The sequence below is a fragment of the Macrobrachium nipponense genome, chromosome 27 (genome assembly GCF_015104395.2).
Source record: "Macrobrachium nipponense isolate FS-2020 chromosome 27, ASM1510439v2, whole genome shotgun sequence".
NCBI classification, from domain to species: domain Eukaryota; kingdom Metazoa; phylum Arthropoda; class Malacostraca; order Decapoda; family Palaemonidae; genus Macrobrachium; species Macrobrachium nipponense.
Window position 1 is genome coordinate 26877419 of NC_087216.1, and position 11941 is coordinate 26889359.

Below are 11941 nucleotides of genomic sequence, written 5' to 3' on the forward strand. Positions count from 1 at the left end.
CTCTGTGACCACCTCCGAGAAAACGTGGCTATCGTTACAATCGTATCTAATGAAAGAGACGGACGATCAGTCAGTCAATCGCGAACAGCAATCAGGATCGTAACGAAAAGTTCCTTCATCAAGGATCGTAAACGCCAGGAGGGGGATCGCTTATCGTAACTCTTCACGGGACGTCGATGGTCACCATCTGTTTGGAATTAGTCGGAGGGTTTCGAGAATGGCCTGGGAGTGACGCGAAGTGGCACATTTCTTTGCTGGCGTTAGGTCAAGAGCTCTTTGGAATAGAGTTCGGTTTTAAGTATATCGGCTCACGGCCGATCGTATTCTACGTATACGTTAGATATCCCCGTCTATATAACTGACACAATTAGAGAAAAATCAAAGGAGAAAAAATGGGATATAAGCTCGATTTAGCTTTGCAAAATACGAACGTTAAATCAAACTCAAACCTTAATGAGACTAAACATCAGCTTAAATTTGCTTGCCACTACAATTACCCTCAAAAGATTTGGTAACATACATCAAATAACTGTAGTAATTATCTAACCCACTTAGGTTATCTTTGCTTTCATCGTTAAGAGGTTTGAAAAACAATGGTTAATGTGTTAGCTTTATTCCTTGCTTCAACAATTATATTTCAATACATCGAGCACTCCAAGAAGTCACCTCGTTTTAACTAAAGTAAATGAGTAAAAAAACAAAACAAATATATTACCAGAGTCCTTTGTCGTTTGTATTTATTCCAAGATTGCATTCCAGGTCAACCAAGGACTGTCTGGAAGGATGCCCTAGCTCCAGCATCTTCCAGTCATCCTGCATTCCCACCATCCTAGGACTGACTAGAGGATAAATCTGGAGAGTACCCAATGGCCCCCGTCTCCTACTTCCTTGGAGGGAAGCAGGACCTCACCACGACGGATGTCACAGGGGCGTCCTTCACGGACCAACAGCAGCGACCTCTGACAAATCGTCTGATTTTTTCTGGAAGATGAGTCTGGACTTTCTGGAAGAAGAAGAATCTGAGGATTATACAGGTCTTAGTCGACGAGTGGCTTTCTTGGCTACTTGTTGCTTACCTGTTGGTTACTTGATGGTAACCTGTTGGCTATCTGTTGGATACTTGTTTGTTACCTGTTGTTTACTTGTTGATTACTTGTTGGCAACGTGTTGGTTACTTGTTGGTAAGCTGTTGGTTACTTGTGGATTACCTGTTGGCAACGTGTTCGTTAGGTACTTGTTGGTAACCTCTGGTTACTTGTTGGTTACCTGTTGGTTGTTTGTTGGTTAACTGTTGCTTATATGTTGGTAACCTGTTGCTTACTTGTTGGTTACTTGTTGCTTACTTGTTGGTTAATTGTTGGTTACCTCTAGGTTAATTGTTTGTTAACTGTTGCTTAATTCTTAGTTACCTGTTGGTTACTTGGTTTCCTGATGGTTATCTGTTGGTTACTTGTTGGTAACCTTTTGGTTACTTTTTGGTTACCAGTTGATTATATGTTGGCTAACTATTGCTTACCTGTTGGTAACCTCTTCGTTATTGGTTGGCTACCTGCTGGTTACTTGTTGGGTAACTGTTGGTTACTTGTTGGGTAACTGTTGGCTACTTGTTGATTAACTGTTGCTTACTTGTTAGTTACTTCTTGATTACCTGTTGCGTTAGAAAAAAACTATTTCAATCTCAAATAAAATAAGCGTTCATTTTAGGTCCTTCAAAAAAGTAAAAACAGACAAAAAAGTAAAAATATAGGCAAAAAAAAAAAAAAAACTTATAAAAACTCGAAAAATCAAACAGAAATCTTCCAAGTTAATGATTTCAAAAGAGTTGCTTAATTCTGTTGTTGGGGTGAGAAAAGATTCAGGCATAATTCCAGGCATGCAGGAATTGGCATACTACATTTACTTAGACGCTTAGTATAAGTTGAAAGACAAGGAATCCAAAGATATTTATAAACGTTTATTAGACATTGACAGAACAATTAAAGAGAAAATTTAAGCGTAAATTATACCTTAAAAAACATCCATGACGGATAAAACGATTATTTTACAGTTGTCACGAGCATTTATTCTTTATCCTTATTGTAAATATACATGTGTGGATGTGTGTATTAGTCTGTAAAAATGTTTGCTTGTGAATATTTGCGTAGCTGTACATACACACGGAACTATTAATCATTATCTGGCTTCAACGGAAAACACGGTTCCACTAAATGATGCCCTAAAAAAAATAAATGCTGCCGTAAAAAAATAAATTAAAGGATGATATATTGTGCGTATTAAATTATTTGCATATGACGAATTTTGCAGGGAATATGTGAAAAAATACTAGTCAATTGAGGACAGACAAAAGTTTTGAATAAAAGATGGTGTGTAACTTTAACATTATTTATCAATGCTTCTGACTCTCCCGTATTGTAAGCATTTTGTTATATAAAGGTAAGTCTCCGTATGTTTACGCCTAAAGAATTGTTTGTTTATTGTTTGTATGGTGTTTTTACGTTGCATGGAACCGGTGGTTATTCAGCAACGGGACCAACTGCTTTACGTGACTTCCGAACCACGTCGAGAGGGGATCTCGGCTACATTGACTTTGATAGGACCCAGTTGCTAGTGTCTTGGTGTATTGTTTGCAAATACTTTTAACAGGTAGTTAATAAATCCACCTTTAGCGAGTACTTGATAAATCCATTTGTACGAATAAACAGTATTTACAAAAGATTAAGATTTTCCCTCTGCAAAATATTGATCTGCAAATTGCAAATATCTTTTGAAGTCTTCGATATTTATATACGCATGATAGATTATTTATTGTTTTATAATTCAGTCCACAGCTTTATTTTGCATATCTTTCAAAGCTTCATTTCAGATCTTTTTGACTAATGGCAACAAAGTGTTATTCACCCGAAATATGATTTTTAATAAATAATTTTTTTAATATATTCATGAATGTCTTTGCTCAGAACTAACAACTAACTTCGTGCTAAGACCCTCCTTAATCTCTCGTCCTCGTTGTGTACAATAGGTCTTCGAAAACTTTCATGCCATTCACATCCACGATGCGGAATTCTCTATCGTCTTTGGTGTTCCCCGAATCGTTAGACCTTTTATCCTTGGAGTGGGTGACTCCAGAAGGATTTACTATTAAAATTACTTGTTTGTGTTTGTTTGGGATGAGGTCGCAAGCCTCAGCCATTTACCTCCACGTCTGCCAAAACAAATGACTAAAAGAGGCGATAATTGTTTTTTTTTAAACGCCTGGAAGTAGGTTCATCGAAAACAGCGACCCCGACTAGGGATTAAACCAAGAACTCTACCCAGGGGGATATTATTTGATGCTTTCTTGCTTATCTGTTCAATTCCTTTAACCTTACATTGTTCCAGTTCTCCTTCCAACCATTCACATCTTTTATATTATCTCTCTCACCCCCCCCCCCCCCCCCCCCCCCCCCCCCCCCCCCCCCCCCCCCCCCCCCCCCCCCCCCCCCCCCCCCCCCATCTCTATCTCTCTCTCTCTTGAATAAGACACTTCATGAACGTCAAATAAGGCTCACCAACAGTGAGTCATCCCACTCACAAACGCTGTGCCAATCTATCTTACTTTGAAACCCTTCTCCCATCTATCTAACACAACAAAATTAAACACAGTTGTCTGTGATCAGTACTTGGACGGGTGACCTGACTTGAAAGTTAAACGCTCTAGGGGCCTTTCCAGGCCTTTCCAGGTGTACCTTGAGCCTATGTTTTGGATGGATAGATAGCTATACCACTGGACTTCTGAATAACTTTGCTAATTTCTTTGTAATACAAAACCATTCACGAACCAGAATGGCGACTGGAAATTTGCATATTGCAACATCGTATACATTCCAGAACTAAACGTAGCAGGTACATCATTCAGACACATCTTGGACAGGAGATCTCAGCAAATGAATTGCCTAGAATTCCTGCAGATTTCATTTTGCAACGAAATTCCTTTGCAATGAATGATATTGGACATATGGTGCCCTGATGTTCCAACGGATCGGGAATGCTTTTAGATCAAAATGTCTTAGTCTGAACTTGTTAGTTTTTTTGCCATAAATTTATTTTTCATTGATAAAGATTGGATATTTTATGTCTTGCAATTCCGCAAACTCAGATTTACTTTCATATCAAAACGGCTCAATGTAAATGTGAAAAAGGAGCCATAGTAAATAACCTTAACAAAATGTGCAAGCTTGTTACTTCTAAGTTCCAAAAATCAGAGCCATTTGCTCGGGAGAGTTTCCACTTTTAATCTGAAGAATAAAATTCTCTCGATTCATTCAGTTGAAACAGCAAACTACTTCATTTCAAATACGAAAGTTTCAAGTCCCCGCGTCCTGGACTGACGCTTTCTGTGAATTCCTGGAAATAAACTGGAATTCCATTTACTTCAGAATCCAGGAAGGTACCAGCCTATGACTATATTCTGGAATGTTGCTTAATGTTTGACTTTTTTCTGGCATCAAATGATGTGTTCTGTCATTCTTTTCTATACTTCTGTTTTATAAAAGGAAAATATATATATATATATATATATATATATTACTATATATATATATATATATATATATATATATATATATATTGTTATGAACATTACTCACAACTATTTAAAAAGTATAAGTGGCAAGAACAGGCTCTTTTCTCTTAACGATCAGTGCCACAAAGGTTAGAATTTAAAGCCAAGGGGCAAGATCTCCAGACAGTGAAAAACACCAAATAACACTCAAAGAGGATTAACGAAAATATAAACCAAAACTTTAGTATTTATTTTAAATAAATCTTAAATTAAACCAACATAAAAAAAAAACTGATTAGGGTTTACAAAATATTTTACCTAAAAATATCCTCATTCACACGATAGAACAAGAGACAGTGATTAGGAGGAGGAAGGAAAACAGCCTATTTCTAGAAAGCCCTGAAAATATTCTTTTGGAGAAGATAATGAAAGAGGGAAAGAACCTTAATCCTAGATCATACAATTACCCAAAAAATATTTACATACATAATTACAAATAACTTTACACGGATCACTCGATCTAACATCATAGGTGGTTACAAGCAGGCACTATACGGGCGATATCACCATTACTGAATACAGACACGGCTGTCTATCAACGCTCCGGAATCACGAAGGGGGTCTGCAGCCGAAGGATACACTGACCCGCGTCAGTAACGCCAATAAAGAAGATATTCAGTTTATATCCTTACCAGCTAGCTGAACAGATTCAGGCCTTTTCACGACTCCGGAGGTTTCGGGACGAAAGCAGGACAAGGGACAAGACAAGATGCATTCCCAAGGGCAGCAGGCAGGTCCAGAGATGCAGATACGTAGATATAGTATCGAAAGGGCGCCCGAACAGAGCACAGGAGACTTTTCTCAAACATGGCTGCAGCTTCCACAGCGACTTTAGTAATTAGGAGGTGAAACACCGTCAACGCCCTCCGTAATACAGGTGAAAAGGGGGGTCCTCAAACGTAGCAAGGCCAAGAGAATCTCCAAATTTTTAACAACGTCCTGCAGGGATCAGGTCAGGGAAACCTCCAAGATAAGGAGCCGAATGCATACTCTCTCACAACATCCAATGGACCACGAACACAATGTCCAAATATTAGCTGAAAGGGAGAGAAACCCAAAGTCTCATTAGGCGTTGACCTGATTGCAAATAAAGCATAAGGGATCTCTTTATCCCATTCACAACCTGTTTCCAAACAAAATTTTTTTTAAGACAGATTTCAGGGTTTGGTGGAATCTCTCCACTTGGCCCTGACTTTCAGGGTGATAAGGGGAAGAAGTAACATGATCAATCCCTAACTCATTCATTTTTCGCTTAAAGTACCTACTTGTAAAGTTCGTACCACAGTCACTTTGAATAATCTTTGGAATACCAAACCTCGTAAAGAAGCCAACCAGCGCCTCGACAATTTTCTCCCCTCTAATACTCCGCAGCGGGACCGCCTCAGGGAAACGTGACATCCTATCAACCATTGTCAAAATATATTCATGTCCCCCGCGCGTCCGCGGTAAAGGACCAACAACATCAATAATCACTTCCCTGAAAGGTTCCCCCACTGACGGAATAGGAATTAAAGGAGCTTTTGGAATTTTCTGATTCGGCTTCCCCACGAGTTGACAAACCTTGCAAGATAATACATGTCGCTTTTCATCACGACGCATTCCAGGCCAGAAAAAATATTCAGCGAGTTTCTGAAAAGTTTTCCTGACCCCGAAATGCCCTGAAAGGTTATTCTCATGAGATAAAAATAATAACTTAGAAAACGGTATCGTTTTCTGGAATTACCAATTGCCTTAAAACCTCAACCTGGTCAGCAGGCGCAATTAACTGACCTACTGACTCTATACACCAAACCTTCTTGTTTAAGAAAAACAGGTTTTGATAAATCATCAACATCAAAATCATCAAAATTAGAAAACTCATTTGCTTGGGCTTCTTTTAAAGCCTCGACATCCCATTCAATATCATTAAACAAAATATCTTTACTACTACTACTACTACTACTACTACTACTACTACTCGTCACTGTGTCAGTCGCCTGTCCATTCATTTCATCAAAGTCTAAATTAACATTATCGAGATCAATCTCTCGAGCACGAGAACGCGTAATAACAGAGGTAGGTTCCCACAGAGAAACATCAAAACAACACGCATCATCCTCTATCTCCGTAACAGTCAAAATTGGGAAATAATTTGCCTCGTCATGTAACACCAAATCATTGGCAAATAGCATGTCAATACCGGGAACAGGTAAACTGTCGACCACTGCTAGTTTTACCGTACCCCTCGTAAATACTCAGTTTCTAGATACATTGTTTCGAGAGGATAAGAAGCAATCGTGTTAGGAAATCCACCCAGAATTACAAAATCATTATTTGAAAATTCAAAGCCATTAGGTACAGACGTTTTTAAAATTAAAGATTGACCTGCACCAGTGTCACGAAGAATCTTAACACTACGTCCTATTCGTTTGTCAACATCAGTGAAAATAGTCCCATTCGATATGTATTTAGCAAATTTTAGTCACTTGTTTCCATGTGATACCTCTTTCTTTGGAGATGTCTCCGCAGAAACAACATTAACGTGTTCCGTATTCCTTTCTAGGTAATTTTTCCTAGCAAAGCAATTCGCTTTTATATGACCCTTCCTATTACACCAATAACAACTTAACCCAGACTCGTGAGATTCTCTGCGTCCACTACCACCACAGAACATACTACTATTCACGTAATACGCGATACTACACTACCGTTTTTACTACTATCTACATTACGGTTCACACTTGCATTTTTATCAAAATCAGTAGACCTTTTCTGATATGGTTTTCCCTGCCAACTATTTCCATTACGAGGAGAGAACTTTTTAGACATATCTTTCCTTACCGGGTCTTGTCTATGTGCAAGGGAATACTCATCAGAGGCAATTGCCACCTCCTGTAAAGAATCAATCTTTAACTCCTCCAAATGAATCTTTAGCTCCCTTGACACAGACCTCTTAAATTCTTCGGTCAAAATTAACTCCCTAAACTTTTCAAACGAGTCAACCTCTTTAGACTTTAACCAGTCGTCCATGAACTGTTCTTTCTTTCGAGCGAATTCCACGAAAGTCATATCCGGACTCTTTTTAAAGTTCCTAAACTTTTGTCTGTATGCCTCCGGAACGAGTGGAGAGTTTCCACTTTTAATCTGAAGAATAAAATTCTCTCGATTCATTCAGTTGAAACAGCAAACTACTTCATTTCAAATACGAAAGTTTCAAGTCCCCGCGTCCTGGACTGACGCTTTCTGTGAATTCCTGAAAATAAACTGGAATTCCATTTACTTCAGAATCCAGGAAGGTACCGGCCTATGACTATCTGGAATGTTGCTTAATGTTTGACTTTTTTCTGGCATCAAATGATGTGTTCTGTCATCTTTTCTATACTTCTGTTTATAAAGATATCTTATATATATATATCATATATATAAATATATATATATATATTTATATATATATATATATATATATATATATATATATATATATATATATATATATATATGTTCCAGGAAGGTACCGGCCTATGCTATATTCTGGAATGTTGCTTAATGTTTGACTTTTTCTGGCATCAAATGATGTGTTCTGTCATTCTTTTCTATACTTCTGTTTTTATAAAGGATATATATATATATATATATATATATATATATACATATATATAAATATATATATATATATATATATATGTATATATATTAATATATATTATATATATATATATATATATATATAATAATAATATATATTTTACTAGAAGCACCTATTTAAAACTGGATGGTATCTAGCGGAGTTGTTTATTCAAAAAAAATTACAAGCTTACAAGCTTTCAAGGACAACCAGTCTTCATGGTATCTTGTAACTTAGATTATACGCATTACTCCGCTACATACCAATTCATAGTATATATATCTACAGACACACATACATAAATACATACGCATATACGTATACACACAACCCACAAAATAACCCAAAAGGAGATAAATACATCAAGAATCTGCAAGTTTATTTCCAACAGCAATACATAAATCAGGGGCTGTGAGACTTCTCATAAAATTATTTTTTTTTCAGAACGAGATATGAAATATGCGTTATTTGGCAAAGGTTACGCAATATCACCAAATGTCGTATTTATCAAATATTTCTTTCTATCATCTTTTCTCTATTTCTGGCTTTTCTCTCGTTTATCTAAAAAATGAAGGGATCAGTGGAAATACAACAGTAATGTATTGGATGTATGATAAATCAGTTCTTGCATTACAATAGAATAACATCGTCCACAGGAGAGGAGGCCCACTGGTTTTATTCTTCAAAGGTTCGTGAGCCAAAACAAAGGTTTTTGTTTATTATAAAGTTTAATCTTGTTAGTGCTTAATCTCTGTAATTGCTTCTGATAATTATTCATCATTAGATTTTTCATCAATCATACAACATTTTTTCACCAGTACTAGTGGGGATATTATCCAGGAGGTTTAGTTTTAAGTATGTAAAATATAGTATATACATATATATATATATATATATATATATATATATATATATATATATATATTAGTATATATATATATATATATATATATATAAAAACTAAATATATATATATATGATATAATATATATATATATATGTAGATATATATATATAGATATATATATATGTCTATATATATATATATATATATATATATAATATATATAGATATAGATATATATAATATATCTTAGTTTATAGCTATATATATATATATATATATAGTATATATATATATATATATATATATATATATATATATATATATATATGTATACACACACATATATATATGACTGAAGTGTCCCACAAAAGCAGAATGTACGACAAAACCCATCTATTTGGATTGGCAATATTTCTTTCATGATCACCAGTGATCAGAAATGAAGTAGCTGTTATTCGAAATAGGTGGTTTCGTCTTGTTAATGGTGCTTTTATGGGTCTTTTCAGCTTCCCACGGAACCAGGTGGTGGGGGTGGGGGTTGGGGGTGTGTGGGTGGGGGGGGGGGGGGGGGGGGAGAGAAGCTACAAGTTGCAAGATGCAAGTGCTTGTTTTGTCTTCCAAAGGGAATTACTTGACAGAAATACTTGTAAAGTAGACGAGTGTTGAGTGAAAGTTCCTCTAAAATGCAAGATGTTGCTTATATTTGTTACTTTTGATCCGAGCAACTTATGGCTGAATCGTATTTGAGGAGACGCTGACCATGGTCTTTGTGACGCCCGTTTACATGAATAGATTAATCAGGCGACCAGCTTAAGTGGCATTGAATAACCTTTTCTATACTTTTGAATAAGATTTTTACTTTTATTTTTTATGATAATTATTCTTATATAATATTTCAGTTGAAAATTGTCATTTTTCAAATTTCAAAATTAAATTGAAAGGTGAAAGCTCATTGTATATATTTTTAAAATCAATAAAAAATAAAGATGATGACATTACAATGAACATTAGATATTCAGGAATGTTAGCAACAAGATGATGAAAAAAAATGAACAACAATGTAATGTTGACATGAAAAAACACAGACACGAACATGTGAAGTTTTCACTTATAACTTCCGTAAAATTACTTGGTAACATCAGCTGGGACCAGGTAAAAAAAAACACGGAGATTTGTTAAAACATCGATTAAAAAAAAAGAAAAAAAAAAAACACGTTTCCTTGTGATTTGGTTTCTTTTAGCCAACACAGTCCGTCGAGGTTACACCTAAAATTATATTCTACAACTCACTAAGTTAACTGCACATTTTTTTCTACATATAAAAATTCCACAAAAAACAAAAAATATCTCCAGTCGACCTTTTCTACCACAAAGAAAAAAAAGGACAAAAAATCTCTCCAGTCTTTTTAACCGTTGGATATACATCTTGTATTTTTATACATCTTTGTTTATACATCTCGTTTTATACATCAAATACAACAACACCAGTTAACAACAAGTAGCTTTTGAGCTACGATGGACTAGTCAGAGATCCCGAAAGGAATGTTAGAGTTGTATTTCGAAAAAAAAAAAAAAATTCTTGATGATTTTTACCTCTGCGTTCTCGGTTCGAATCTATGAAAAGAAAACGTGTCAGATAATTTTCGTGCTTGTGGGGGATTGGGGGTGTTTGGGAGAGGTGGGTTTCCATTCAAAATAATATCATTAAGCGACCTCTGACTATTCCACAATTGTGCCTTACAAGACGTACTTAGATTATACACGTATTACTCCGGTTTAAAATCAGTATACAACTTGGCAGTTGCTGCCAGGTTGTATTTCATACTACACGCGCAACAGGCAGCTGTTGTATGAATCATACAGCCATATAACCTAATGGACATTCATACACACACATGCGGACTGTGAGTATTTCTGTATGAATCGCAGAAATGAACTTAGGGGGATGTAATTATTGATAATATATATATATATATATATATATATATATATATATATATATATATATATATATATATATATCTATATATATATATATATATATATATATATATATATATGATATATATATATATATATATATATATATATATATATATATATATATAATATAATAATAAAAGGAGCCCATATAAACACCAGAATATAGAGGGAGAAAGAAATACTACATTTCAGAGACTGCTGTCTCCCTCTTCAGGTAGATGAATGAGAAAAGTTACAGAAAAGGTGGTAGTCATCTACCTGAAGAGGGAGACAGCAGTCTCTGAAATATAGTATTTTTCTCTCTATATTTTGGTGTTTTTATGGGCTCCTTTTATTAGATGGAATTCTGTTATAACAGACATTTTTACCAGTCATATATATATATATATATATATATATATATATATATATATATATATATATATATATATATATATAATATCTTTTGTGCGCAACACAGACTGTCTCAGGGGACTCGAGACGATGCGTAGTATCGCTCCCAAGGATGAGACTTTCCATTGACCATCCCTTATATTATTCATGTTTTCACGTTAGAGAATGTGATGATTGTAGTTAGTGGTAAGAGAATTGTAATTTCTACATCAAAAATTAAGAAAATAATAGCGATTAGAAAAAATCGTAGGGGGAATGGTAGTCGTGCTGATCCTTTTTGGGTCAATTAATGCTATAGTTTTTGACGGTATAGGTATATATTAGAAACATACGGTATAGGTATATTGAGAAACATAATATATATATTAGAAATATACAGAAACATGACAGAAAAAAGCTCTCAATTGTTTGAGAGGCCACGGAAAACCCAGGTTGTCATTATCAATATATATATATATATATATATATATAGGATAAATAGTATGTATATATATATTATATATGTGTATATATA